This window comes from Taudactylus pleione, unplaced genomic scaffold, assembly GCF_031769625.1.
Source record: "Taudactylus pleione unplaced genomic scaffold, aTauple2 ptg000162l, whole genome shotgun sequence".
In the NCBI taxonomy this organism is placed as follows: Eukaryota; Metazoa; Chordata; class Amphibia; order Anura; family Myobatrachidae; genus Taudactylus; species Taudactylus pleione.
The window spans coordinates 10,137,542-10,149,549 of record NW_028284564.1 but is presented as its reverse complement, the minus strand read 5'-3'; the positions used below and the strand labels follow the sequence as shown (position 1 = coordinate 10,149,549).

General features: G+C 43.4%; 1 protein-coding gene across 1 annotated transcript in view; it reads left to right on the top strand.

Annotated features, from left to right (window-relative positions):
- Positions 1-12,008, top strand: part of FBN2 (fibrillin 2) — a 294,460-nt gene that overhangs the window by 90,836 nt on the left and 191,616 nt on the right. The gene's annotated exons all lie outside the window — the stretch shown is intronic.

Sequence of the window (12,008 nt, the reverse complement as noted above, 5' to 3'; positions counted from 1 at the left end):
AATAAAGATAATTGTGTAATGGTTTGAAATAATTAATAGAAATCAGAGTACAAAGATGATTCTGCTGTGGCCTTCCACGAGGGTGGTCCCAAAAAGGATTTATTTTTTATTTAATAATTCCTCCTCATTGCTGCCCTCACCTTAAAACAGTTTTCTTTGCTAGCACAAGTCCCATGCTCACATCCCAAGTCCCATTGTCACATCCCAAGTGTCACTCTGTACATACGCATCAATTAGCCAGTCGATTTCCCCTAAACACAAATGCCCACTACCACTACAACAGAGAACACACATTCAAAACCGGATGAGAGAGGAGGTTGTTGCTCTTCCTAACCTGCAACAGATTGGAGGGCCGTTTAGTATACTGACAGGTGCTATTTCACTGCCTCTAGTCTCTACAAATGCCGCTGCAGGGTAGGGGATCACTTGATAGATACATTCCTGCAACAGTAACCCGCTCACATCTTATAGCTATGCCATTGAATTGTTAAACTGTACTATTTAATTGAACAGTCATAACAAATCTATATTTTTAATAGCGCTCTAAACTGAGATCTGTCTGTGATTTCTTCTTTTTACATGTTTATTTTAAACACTGCTTGGATAGTTCAACAGAGAACAAAGACATAACTAAGTGATACAGTAATAGGCAGGGGGATGCCTGGTCAAAGGCTATAACAGACATCAATAAATAGTCACCAGTGTCCGTGTATTCCTTAAGCGCCTGCTGCATTCCCAATCATTGCTGTAGACTTTATGTTTCCTTAAGACCTGCTAATTAGGATATTATTGTCATCCAGTAGAAAAGTAATTAAATATCCATATGCATAATATAAAATATTATATCTCCGCACAGTTAACGCCCCATTCTCTTTATTTCACATTGTTCTTATTTAAAGCACCTCTTGTTTTTCAACTCATATCACTATTTATGAGGATTTTTTTGCACGTGTAATATCCCTTTTACGCCAAAGTCCAGGGTCTGACCCTTGATTTGGAACAGTTCCAACACTGCATTGCTGACCTGGGTTATCCCCGTGTAGGCACAGTTCACACTGGACCCATGTCTGCAGTGACCTGGGTCTTCCAGGGTTGCAGTGGATGCTTGGAGATGATGTAATCTCCAAGCACCACTGAAGTCGGCCAATCAGGTATCATGCGGCACAAACCGGATCATCATGACCCAGGTTGCGCCGTTTACACTGCAGGGTTATACGGGCACGACTCATGCCCAACCCTGCAAGCTACCCGTGTTGGATCCCTGGACCCGGTTGATTCATTTCCACTGACAAAAATCCCAGGTTGATACGTGTTCACGTGCAAAAACCCGGGATTTTCCTGTCAGTGTAAAAGGGTATTACTGATGTTTGCTTTCCCTTCATTCCTCTTCAGTGAATGTCACCCTCCACCCAAACTCCTTATGTTACATTCCTCTTATACTTAAGACTGTAAGCTCATATGAGTGAGAGCCTCAATACTTCTTGTATCAGTGTTTATTTGTTGTTTGCATAGCAATTTACACCATATTGTAAAGTGCTGCATAATATGTGAAGCCATATAAATACTGAATACAATAATAATAATAATAATAATAATAATAATAATAATAATAATATTATTCTTAAGTAATATGCAAGCACAGTTATGACATCTGAATTCAAATATGTTGTCAGTATCACCAGGGAATATTTAAACAAGCAGAAGACAGTGTATAGCCTAATGTCCTTGCAAGGGGAAGCTTATTAAACAAGCTTCACGGTGATAGCAATACCGCAGCAACATAGGCATCTTTATAATGGGTGCAAGGTGTGTGGTGCACACAGGCCCCTGGGTCCTGGGGGACCCACTCCGCACACCCTGTACCCATAGTTAATAATATACTTACCTCTTCGTGCCATACCGGTGCTGCACAACAGCAAAAACTCACTGGGAAAATGGCGGCGGCCATTTTCCCAGTGATCTGCGCATGTGCAGAAAAGATGTCCCTGGAGAGCAGCATGAAGACAGAATCTACAGCCCTCAGGGCCTGATTCAGACCCGCTCGTGACCACTGAGCGCTCGCAAGCAGGTCGATGTTGCCCAAGTGCGCATGCGCACGACAGAGGCTGCTCCGTCGTGCGCATGCGCGAGACCTGAATAACGATGGCCAAGCCGTCGTTATGGGTCTCGCACCAAAGGGGGCGTGCTGTCGATGGTGATTGACAGCACCCCTCCTTTGGTGGGCGTGACGGGGGCGTGGCTGCCCAGACGGAGGCATTCCCATGGGAACGCCTACCGTCTGGGGCCGGCCCCACTGACATCACTAGTGATGTCAGTGGGAGTGCTTTTGGCTCTGATAGAGCCAAAAGCACTCCAGGGCTTACGGCAGCAAGACCCTACTGCAGGGTGTCATCGCAAGCCCGATGGTCGCCATGGTCTTGACCACCTCGACCATCATTTTGGCCGCTCGCTATAGCTGTGGGTGGTCAGCAGCAATGACCACCCACAGCTGCGCAGCAATGTCGGATATGTTATCACCATCTCAGGTAACAGATACATTATTGATATAAAGGTCTTATTAATGTGAAAATAAATTCTATATTTTTTATCTTTTAACATATTTTCTGTATGTTTTTAAACAAATGGAACTTACTGCCAGAGAGAGGGGCCATGGGATAAGTAAGCCACATAATGATATGCAAATCTCATGCCAATAAACCTAGTGAAAATAATAACTTCATCTGAACAGGTCACCCAGATAATGCTTGTAAGCCTTACCAAACGCTCAATAATTAGCTGGAAGAAAGCCAAAGAGGTCGACATGTCGTGTTGACATTTACAATGTTGCTATTGACATAATGTCAACATTGACAGAAGGTCGACATTGTGAATGTTGACAATCGACATGTCGACCATATGGTTTTCCTTTTAACCCTAACCGCAGCCTAACTATAAATGTAGCCTAACCCTAAACTTAATCCTAAAAGTGGCTAAAATCGACTGTCGACATTGGGTCTGTGGACATTGTGAATGCTGACCTCACGTCCATGGTAACATTCAAACCATGACGACATATACCTGATGATTAATAACTACTAAAAAAGGGTGCATGCTGTATTCATGAGTTTCGTAAGAGTCATGTATGCATGGTCTGTTTATCCCTATGCCTAGGTTACCTAGTATTAGGTTAAGTTGTCTTTCAATGCTGCATTATCACCTAGAGATGGATTTGCTCAAAACCGATTCGTATGGCAGTGTAAAGCTGGATACACATTAGACAATGTGTACCCAGTGCGACATTACCGCGACGGGACCCGGTATGCGGAAACTGTATACACACTTGCCAATGCCGGGTCCGACGGGGTGGGGGGGGAGTGATGTGTCATGTTGTATTCTTCAGCAAGACATCATTAGCGACATCCACCGTAGGCCCTACAGTAGGGCCGATAGACTATGTCACCAACGGCCCGCGGGAGCGCGCATATCATGAGTACATACTAGACGATGTACCCGATATGCCGCTCCGGTTCACAAGTTTTAGTTAGGTTTTAGGGAAGTTAGAGTCCTGGTCGGACCTCCCATTGGTGTACGCTAGGCAGATTTTTGACGCGGGGAGCCTGTTCTGGGCCTTGCACTAAATGGATTTGGATGAAAACTTCACAGAGAGGTGGCAATTGGTCTGGGATGCCTAATGGAGTGGTTGGGGTCCCGGTCGGACCTCACGACGGAGTGCGCTGGGCAGAACTTTGACCCAGGGAGCCTGTTCTGGGCCTTCCACTGGATAGATTTGGATGGTATCACATAATAAAACTTAATAACTTGAAGATTTAAACCTGGGCAACACTAGGTAGTTCACCTAGTAATTAATATTAAAAGTATAGCCAGTAATAAATTATTCATTTGAAACATATAGATTTTTGGGGCTTTTTGCCAGGAATCTAAGAGTTGATGGAAATCAAACTAGCATCATCAAAGCCTTTTGTCCTCCTGTCTCTAACTAGCCTTTCAAAGGGAAACAAGTGGTCATGTCATTAGCTTAGCATGTCTATGTCACAGGCCTGTGCATTTCCCCTAGTCCGTAATGATAGAATGAAAAAAAGAGATGTCACTTAGGGGTAAATTTACTAAAGTGAGAGTTTTTAGAAGGGAGTTTTAAAAGTGATATTGCCCATAACAACCAATAAGATTCTAACTTTTATCTTCTAGAAGGTGCTAGTTAAATATTAAGTAGAATCTGATTGGTTGCTATGGGCAACATCACTTTTAAAACTCACTTCTAAAAACTCTCACATTAGTAAATTTACCCTCTAGTGTCAACAGATTTAAACAGCCAAATTATGCAGTCATCAAATGAAATATGAACTTGAAAAGCAATTTTGTCATATTTCAGGATTTTAAAAAAAAATTGCCAGGTTAAGTTCCAAAACAATAATGCATAAAAAGAATTATAACTAACAAACATTTAATGAACATATAGTAATGATATATTTTTAGTGTTCCAATAGCCCTAATAAAACTATTTGGAGTACTGAAGTTGAAAATGTTTGTAATTAGCATCCTTTACATGCTTGGACAGGCAGAGTTATTCCTTTGAATGCTGTTATGTTAACTGTTGACTAACAAAGAGCATGTTGTGTATTAGTGGGTACATTTGTGCATTGTGCAGTGGCATCACTAGTGGCGGGGTGCAGACTGCACCGGATGTCACTTTCCGAGGGGGGGACACCAAAATACAGGCTCCTCATCAGTGACCCTGAACCTGGCTCTGCACTGGGATGGTATTGTTTAGCTTACGGCTCCTGATCACTGAGGAGGAGACGGCAATATGAGGAGAGTCACTGAAGGCACGCCCCCAGAGTGATGAGACAAAGGTGTAAAACATAAGGCCACACCCCACTGTAGGTGAGGCCACGCCCTTTCAGTAACATGCACATTTAGGGGATCTTTTTGCAGCATTGGGTGTCACCAACCCCAGTGACGCCACTGTATTTGTGTAACTAATTGTTTTGTTGGTCTTACTGTACTTATTTTGTAGACTTTATAAAATGTCAGGAGCAGCCCATAGAGCTCCAGAGGGGGATGGGGCAGATATGTAAAATTAAGATGAGGTGGTAAATGCAGCTTTAGAAATGTCTTTTGATGGCCACTGACACAGTAGTGTACAACAGTTTTGTTAAATGAAAATTATGCTAGGGATGCACATGTTTTGCTAAACAAACAGCATGCATGTAATTTAGCTTTTATAAACTATTAAATATATCATAGTAGTTGCATTTCCAGGGTACAGTATATAACATGCAGATGATTTTTTTTTTTCACTGAGTGTAAAACAAAATAGTAAACAGATATTTCCAAGTATTTATTCAAGCAGGAAATTCAAGTTCAGTATCTGTTTTCTGTAGAAAATGTTTAGAGCATTAATACACAGAGATGATAAGGGTTTGCAAAATGTATCTTCAAAGCCTTCTTCTTATACATAATAAGACCACATCTTCTATAAATCTACTGTGACTGTCGGGCATCTGCTGTTGATCAATAAACGATAAAGGCAGGAAGTAATAGAGGAGCCAAATGTTTCACTGCGTGATGTTTGGTACTTCTCAGCATATCCAACAGTCCAATGGTAAAACGTATACTAATCCCCATATATTTCAGAAATTACATTTACATCAGATACTCTATTTGCAAATACCTGTGGCACTGCCATATACGCATCCATATAGCATTGGACTTTGGCAATCACTTACTGTATATCAGTAAAGGATCCAGAACACATGCATCCAAGAGAATAAATAGAAATAGTAAAATTGAAATAACAAAATATGCTTTTAACACAGCAAACATCTCATTGCTCTTTTTAGCCAATCTGTGTCAGAACATTCTGCCCCAGATTTATCAATGAATGATATTCTTATCACTCGTTACTAATCTTAAATGGTGCTCCAACCAATCAGCTCCTAACTGCCATGTGTTTGAAAAATGACTGTTAGGAGCTGATTGGTTGGAGCACCATTTAAGATTAGTAACAAGAATATCACTTGTTGATAAATCTGGGCCTCTCAGCACCTGATAGGGAGTGAAATACCTGATACAGGCTGAAAGTAATGGTAGGTATATACTGTTTAATTATCTTCCCAATCAGCCCATAATTAGCTGGTTGGGCTGATAATTGTACAGAGTAATGCCACGACCAAGCAAAATCAACCTGTATGTCCGATAGATCCAATAATTTGTGCTCCAGTTTCAATTATCTGACATGCTAAAAACATCCAATATCATTGCCATAATCTGACAGTGTACAGTACGCCAATGATATTGAATGTTGTCAGCATGTCAAATAATCGGTCTGTTAGCCTGACAGACATTTTATCAGAAGGTGTATGCCCAGCATTAGTCAGTGTATCAGTATGTTGTTTCCAAAGTGTGTCCATAGTGTGCTGTCACTCACTTCATCTTTCACGTGATCCAGTCACATCCAGATACAGGAAAAGCACAAACAATGGAGCGCTATCACCAATTAGGACTAATCAATACACCTGAGAGTAGGCAATAAAAACAGTTTAATAGTCCTTGGTGGACCAAAAAATAAATAAAAATAAATGAAGGTAGAGATAATATAAGGGTATAATATATTAAGTCTGTGGTAGTTTGGAACACTGTTGCCAGTTCATATCAATTGTGTCCTGAAATAGATACAATGTAGGGGACTTGTAACTCCTCTATCAATCTCTCACTCCCACTTCTGAATATCAGAACCGCACACACTGCTTGTTATCGGTCCACACTGCAGAGATTCAGGGGGTCATTCAGACCCGGTCGTTAGCGCCGATGCGCTCGGACCGGGTCGATGGCCCCCCACAGAGCATGCCCACGATGGCGCCGTCGTGCGCATGTGTAAGACCCACTACGACCGACAGCGCTGGTCGTAGCGGGTCTCGATCCAAAGGGGGCGAGCTGTCGATGTTGATTGACAGATCGCCCCGTTTGGAAGGCAGGCCGGGGGGGTGGCAGCCCAAACGGAGGCGTTCCTATAGGAACGCCTTGAGTTTGGGGGAGGCCCCACTGGAGCGGTCATTAGAGCTGTGGGTGTTAACCCACAGCCTAACGACCGCAACAGAGGCGGGCGGACAGGATGCAAGTGGCCGCCCAGTTTCTGAGTGACCGCTTGCATCCTCCGACCGCCTCTGAATGAGGCCCTCAGACTCCCCGTTTGATCATTTCAAGAAGCTCCAGTGGGTAAACAGCCGCAGCCGCAAGTGCACTTGTTATGGAATAACAGCCCTGCGACTCGGAGTATTAGAACTGGAGTATAAAGGTACCATATCACTGAGGCACTAACAGATAACCCTCTTCCTAATACAAGTAACAGTTCTGTGCTTTGTTTCCATGTTCTAACTCTACAATCTCCGGTGAATGTTCAATCTATATAACGATGTCGGAACTTTCTCTCTGCAGGTGACTCCTAATTGATAGGAGATTTAACAGCTGTGATTTATTGGGAAAATTCATATATTTTCTTTGAAAGTTCTAATTATATTTTTTCATCATTTGAGACTAAGGGCCTGATTCAGCAAGGAAAGCAAGTGTGCGGATGCACACGCCCGGCCGATGTTTGCAATCAGCGCAGACATATAAGACGCAGTTTGCGAGCACGAACTAGGCACTGCGAAGGGGAATGTGATCGCAGACAGCACGCAGACCTACCATCCAGTGGTTGACAGGAAGCACCATTTGTGGGTGGTGACGGGGAGTGGTCATGCGAACGCAGGCGTGTCAGTGCGTTCCAACGCCGTTGCAGAAGCGTGCATAAATTATGCATTACGAGACCCTACACAGCCTGAGCTCTCACTGTGTGTAGGAGATGTAGCAAAGACTGCGGGAGGGTCAGGTCAACAACTACTTGTGCATATGGGTCCGATGGTTCTCGATGTTACCGATGTTCCTGCTGTCTTGCCAGGTATAGAGGACGCAAGTAAAGGCAAGTGGGTGGTATTATGTAGTGCTGGGCGCCTTCTTTTTCTGGTGTGACTGGTGTGCGTATGCATTCATTAGCATATTTTCGCAGAAGCCGGGTGTGTGAATCCGCACCCTTGCGTTCCTTGCTGAATCATGCCCTATGTGCAAAAGGACTGAGACCTGTTGAAATCCCTCTAAACAATGGCTAATATATGCATATAAATCCAACCAGTTTGTTCTGACATTCAGAAGTGGGAGTGAGAGATTAGAGGAGTTAAGATGGGTACACACCTAAAGATTTTCTGTCCAACCATCCAACTAGTTGATTGGTTGGAATGAAAATCTGGTAATGTATGAGAGTAAATGATGATCAGCAATTTGCTCCTAAATGCCAGAAAACAGATGAAAATGGTCGTTCAGACAAGTTTGTTAAATGTTTGATCCAAACAATTTGTTCAAACAACAGTTTTTGTCCATTTTCCGGTGTTTGGGAGCAAATTGCTGATTGTCATTTGCTTTCATACCTTACCAGATTTCCATTCCAACCAATCAACTAGTTGGATGGCTGGAAGGAAATCTTTACCTATGTATGCAGCTTTACAATTGCCCTACATTGTATCCATTTCAGGACCTAACTTATAGGAACTGTCAACAGTGTTCCAAACTAGCACAGACTTAATATAAAGGGTCCACAGATCTATTTTAACTGTGAATGTGAAATAAGTTTTTCTTTTTTCAATTCTAATCTATATGTATTTTGTATTACAATATTTTTTATTATAATATTTGTATGTATTTTTATATTGTCTTTTTTATTTTTTATTTTTTGTGTTCTCCTCCTTGTATTGTCTCTACCTTCTTTTTTTTATTTATTTTTTCGTCCACCAAGGATTATTTTGTGGGAGCTGTGATAGACAAAGGATCACAGCTGCAATATTAAAGAGAGGTAATGCTATTATTTTTAAGAGAAACAGAGCTGTGATAGTAAAAACAAGCAGAGCTGTGGAAAAAAAATAGAATCAGGCTTTGATAGAGATAAGCAGAGCTGTGATATTAAAGGGAAAGAGCTGTGATACTAAAGATATTCAGAGCTGTGATATTAAAATAGATCAAAACTGTGTAAAGAAAAACAGCTGTGATATAAAAGGCAGACTATAAAGCAATATTAGGAGAGCTGCAGAGTGAGAGTGAGAATAGTACCAAACCCTTTGTGGTATTACTGCATATGAGCTGTGTGTGTGCCTAGTACTCGTAACTGTGAAGATAAAGGAGAGGCTGATAAAAGAAGTGGAATATGTTTGGGAAGACAGTATAAATATATAGCATGTATATATTTTAGGCTACATTTTGTGACCCAAACAATGTGCAGGAGAAGAGAAGAAGATGTACTTATTTTTTCTTATGTTGTTTGTAATCAAGTACAGTATGAGCTTGAACGGAGAAGAAGATAGGGTCAGATTGGCAACATGGGTTCAGGAGAATCCATGGTGGCACCACTGTTAGAAGGCCCCACCCGCTCCTCTAGGGGCTGGGTTCCAGTCTGCACATTGTTACTTTATATGAGTGTCAGTTACTTGGTGGAGCAGGACCTCAGATGAACTTTCGTGCTTGGTTCATTTCTGTGTAAACTACACCAAGATTTGTCCTATTGACGATCAAAGGGGATAGCACTAACACGCCCTTATCTTGATGGCTGTCAGCTTTGGCATAACAAACACAATTTCTGGCAATGATTTGAATGGCATTGTACTGTAGCTCTGTGTTTTTATCACTAAGGAAGAAGTGGTTAATGCAAGTCCCCAACCGCTAGAGGAAAAGGGCGGCTTAGCATCAGGGTAAAGACTAGTTCCACTTCAGTTATTGTATGTGGAAGTGACGTGCACTGAGGGCGGAAGTGTAGTTTCCTGCCCACACAGTGCACCAAAAAAAGAAAGTTAACCCCTCGCGGGCTCGCTTCGCTCGCCACACTTCGGGCACGGTGGCTCGCTACTCTTGCCACATGGTTATATTCCCCCTCTATGCCCACTTGGATTGTAGGGAATGATGTTAGACACTGCTGATGATGTCATGATCAATCTACGGAAGGGGATCCAGCTGTTACCTTAGCATCAGCCCTATGAGTGGGTTGGGCTTAACTGCTGTGTCTGTGAGGGATGTGGCCTCTGACTCCCTGTAATGAGCGTCAGAAAGGCAGGTACAGGAAGATAGGTGAGGGATGAATGTGAAGTGTGTGCAGAGCCTCTGAAACTAGCTGCCCACACCACATGACTGATGGCTAGCAACAGCACTTGCAGAGCGGCTCCCGAGTTCCCTAATCGGCGTTATATGACACATCATTGAGCAGCTCTGCCAGGAGGTCAGGTGGTCACGGTGAGTAATCAGTGCCACGGCGGAGATGGAGCAGTAGGCTCTGTGTGGCTTGGGGGAGATGGGCTATGTGTGGCTTGAAGGGGGCCCCCACACTTAGTTGGCCTGGGGCCCCCACAAGCCTTAATCTTGCCCTGGGTGCACTTTCTACCTACACACTTCATATCACCTGCCAAGTAACGGGGGCTACATATATAAATTAAAAGACCTATATACAATATGGGGAGCATTCCACAGAACCTATAAAATAGAGAAAGCATCCCAGATATGTACAATACAGACAGCATCCTATTGACAGCCGAACAATAAATAAAGCATTCTAGGGACCGACATACAATACAAAGGGCATTCTAGTTAGCACCATACAATAAAGAGAGCATCCTGTTGAATCCCATACAATTTATATCTATACAGTTAAGAACTGGAGTCAGTGACGAAAATGGTGCTATATCTGTGTATATTGTGAGCTGCTTCTAGATCATTAATTGTGTATTGGTGTCAGTGACTCAGATAACGGTAAGCACACTGATCGGGGTGTCACAGAAAGACATTGCCCTACCATCAAACACTTACTTGAGACTCAGGCCATAGAGATGTGTACATACTTGTCAGCATATCTCAACCTCTTTTTCTTGAGGCCTAAATGAACAGTGGCAGCGCTGTAAGTCTTGTGGGCAAGGCTCTTGTATTAACTAAGCAACCTGTAGGAGTAAGCCAGCTAGCCAGTGTAAGATTTCTTCTGTTCTGGGCTGCTGGACATGGGCCAGGTGAGGGTAATCTGAGGTTAGTAGATTCTTCCGCTTGTCTGGTGTCTGAGGTTGGAGGAAGCAAAACCATATTTGAATAACCATGAGTGGCCATGGTTTGCTGCTTGTATAGGGAGAGGGCAGGAGAGATGTTGCTGCGTGTTTCTTTTCCAGAGACCTCAGCTCATCAGGATAGAGAGAACAGGAACCTACAAAACATAGTAAAACATATTTACATAGAAATTCCCATCAGTTTGGCTGCATCTTGATTTATTCAGACAGCAACTGCGACTGATTGGCAATATTGTCTTTATTTTACTGCAGTATGTAATACAAGTCTCATAAACAGATGTAGTGTTATTTTGACCTAGCATTATGTATTAGGTCCCACTTATGGTGATTATGGGGTCTATTCATTATCACTTAATTTCTACAAAAGCCCATCTTCACCTGCTTTTGTAGAAATTAAGGGGGTCATTCAGACCCGGACGTTAGCGCCGAAGCGCTCGGACCGGGTCGATGGCCCCCCACAGAGCATGCGTGAGACCCGCTACGACCGACAGCACCGGTCGTAGCAGGTCTCGATCCAAAGGGGGCGAGCTGTCGATGTTGATTGACAGCTCGCCCCGTTTGGAAGGCGGGCCGGGGGGGTGGCAGCCCAAACGGAGGCGTTCCAATGGGAACGCCTACCGTTTGGGGGAGGCCCCACTGACATCACTAGTGATGTCAGTGGAGAGCTTCCGGCTCAGACAGAGCCAGAAGCTCTCCGGGGCTTACGACAAGGGAGACCCTACCCTAGGGTCTCGTCGTAAGCCCCGATGGTTGTGATGGTCTCTGACCATTGCGACCATCACTGGAGCGGTCGTTAGAGCTGTGGGTGTTAACCCACAGCCTAACGACCGCAACAGAGGCGGGTGGTCAGGATGCAAGCGGCCGCCCAGTTTCTGAGCGACCGCTTGC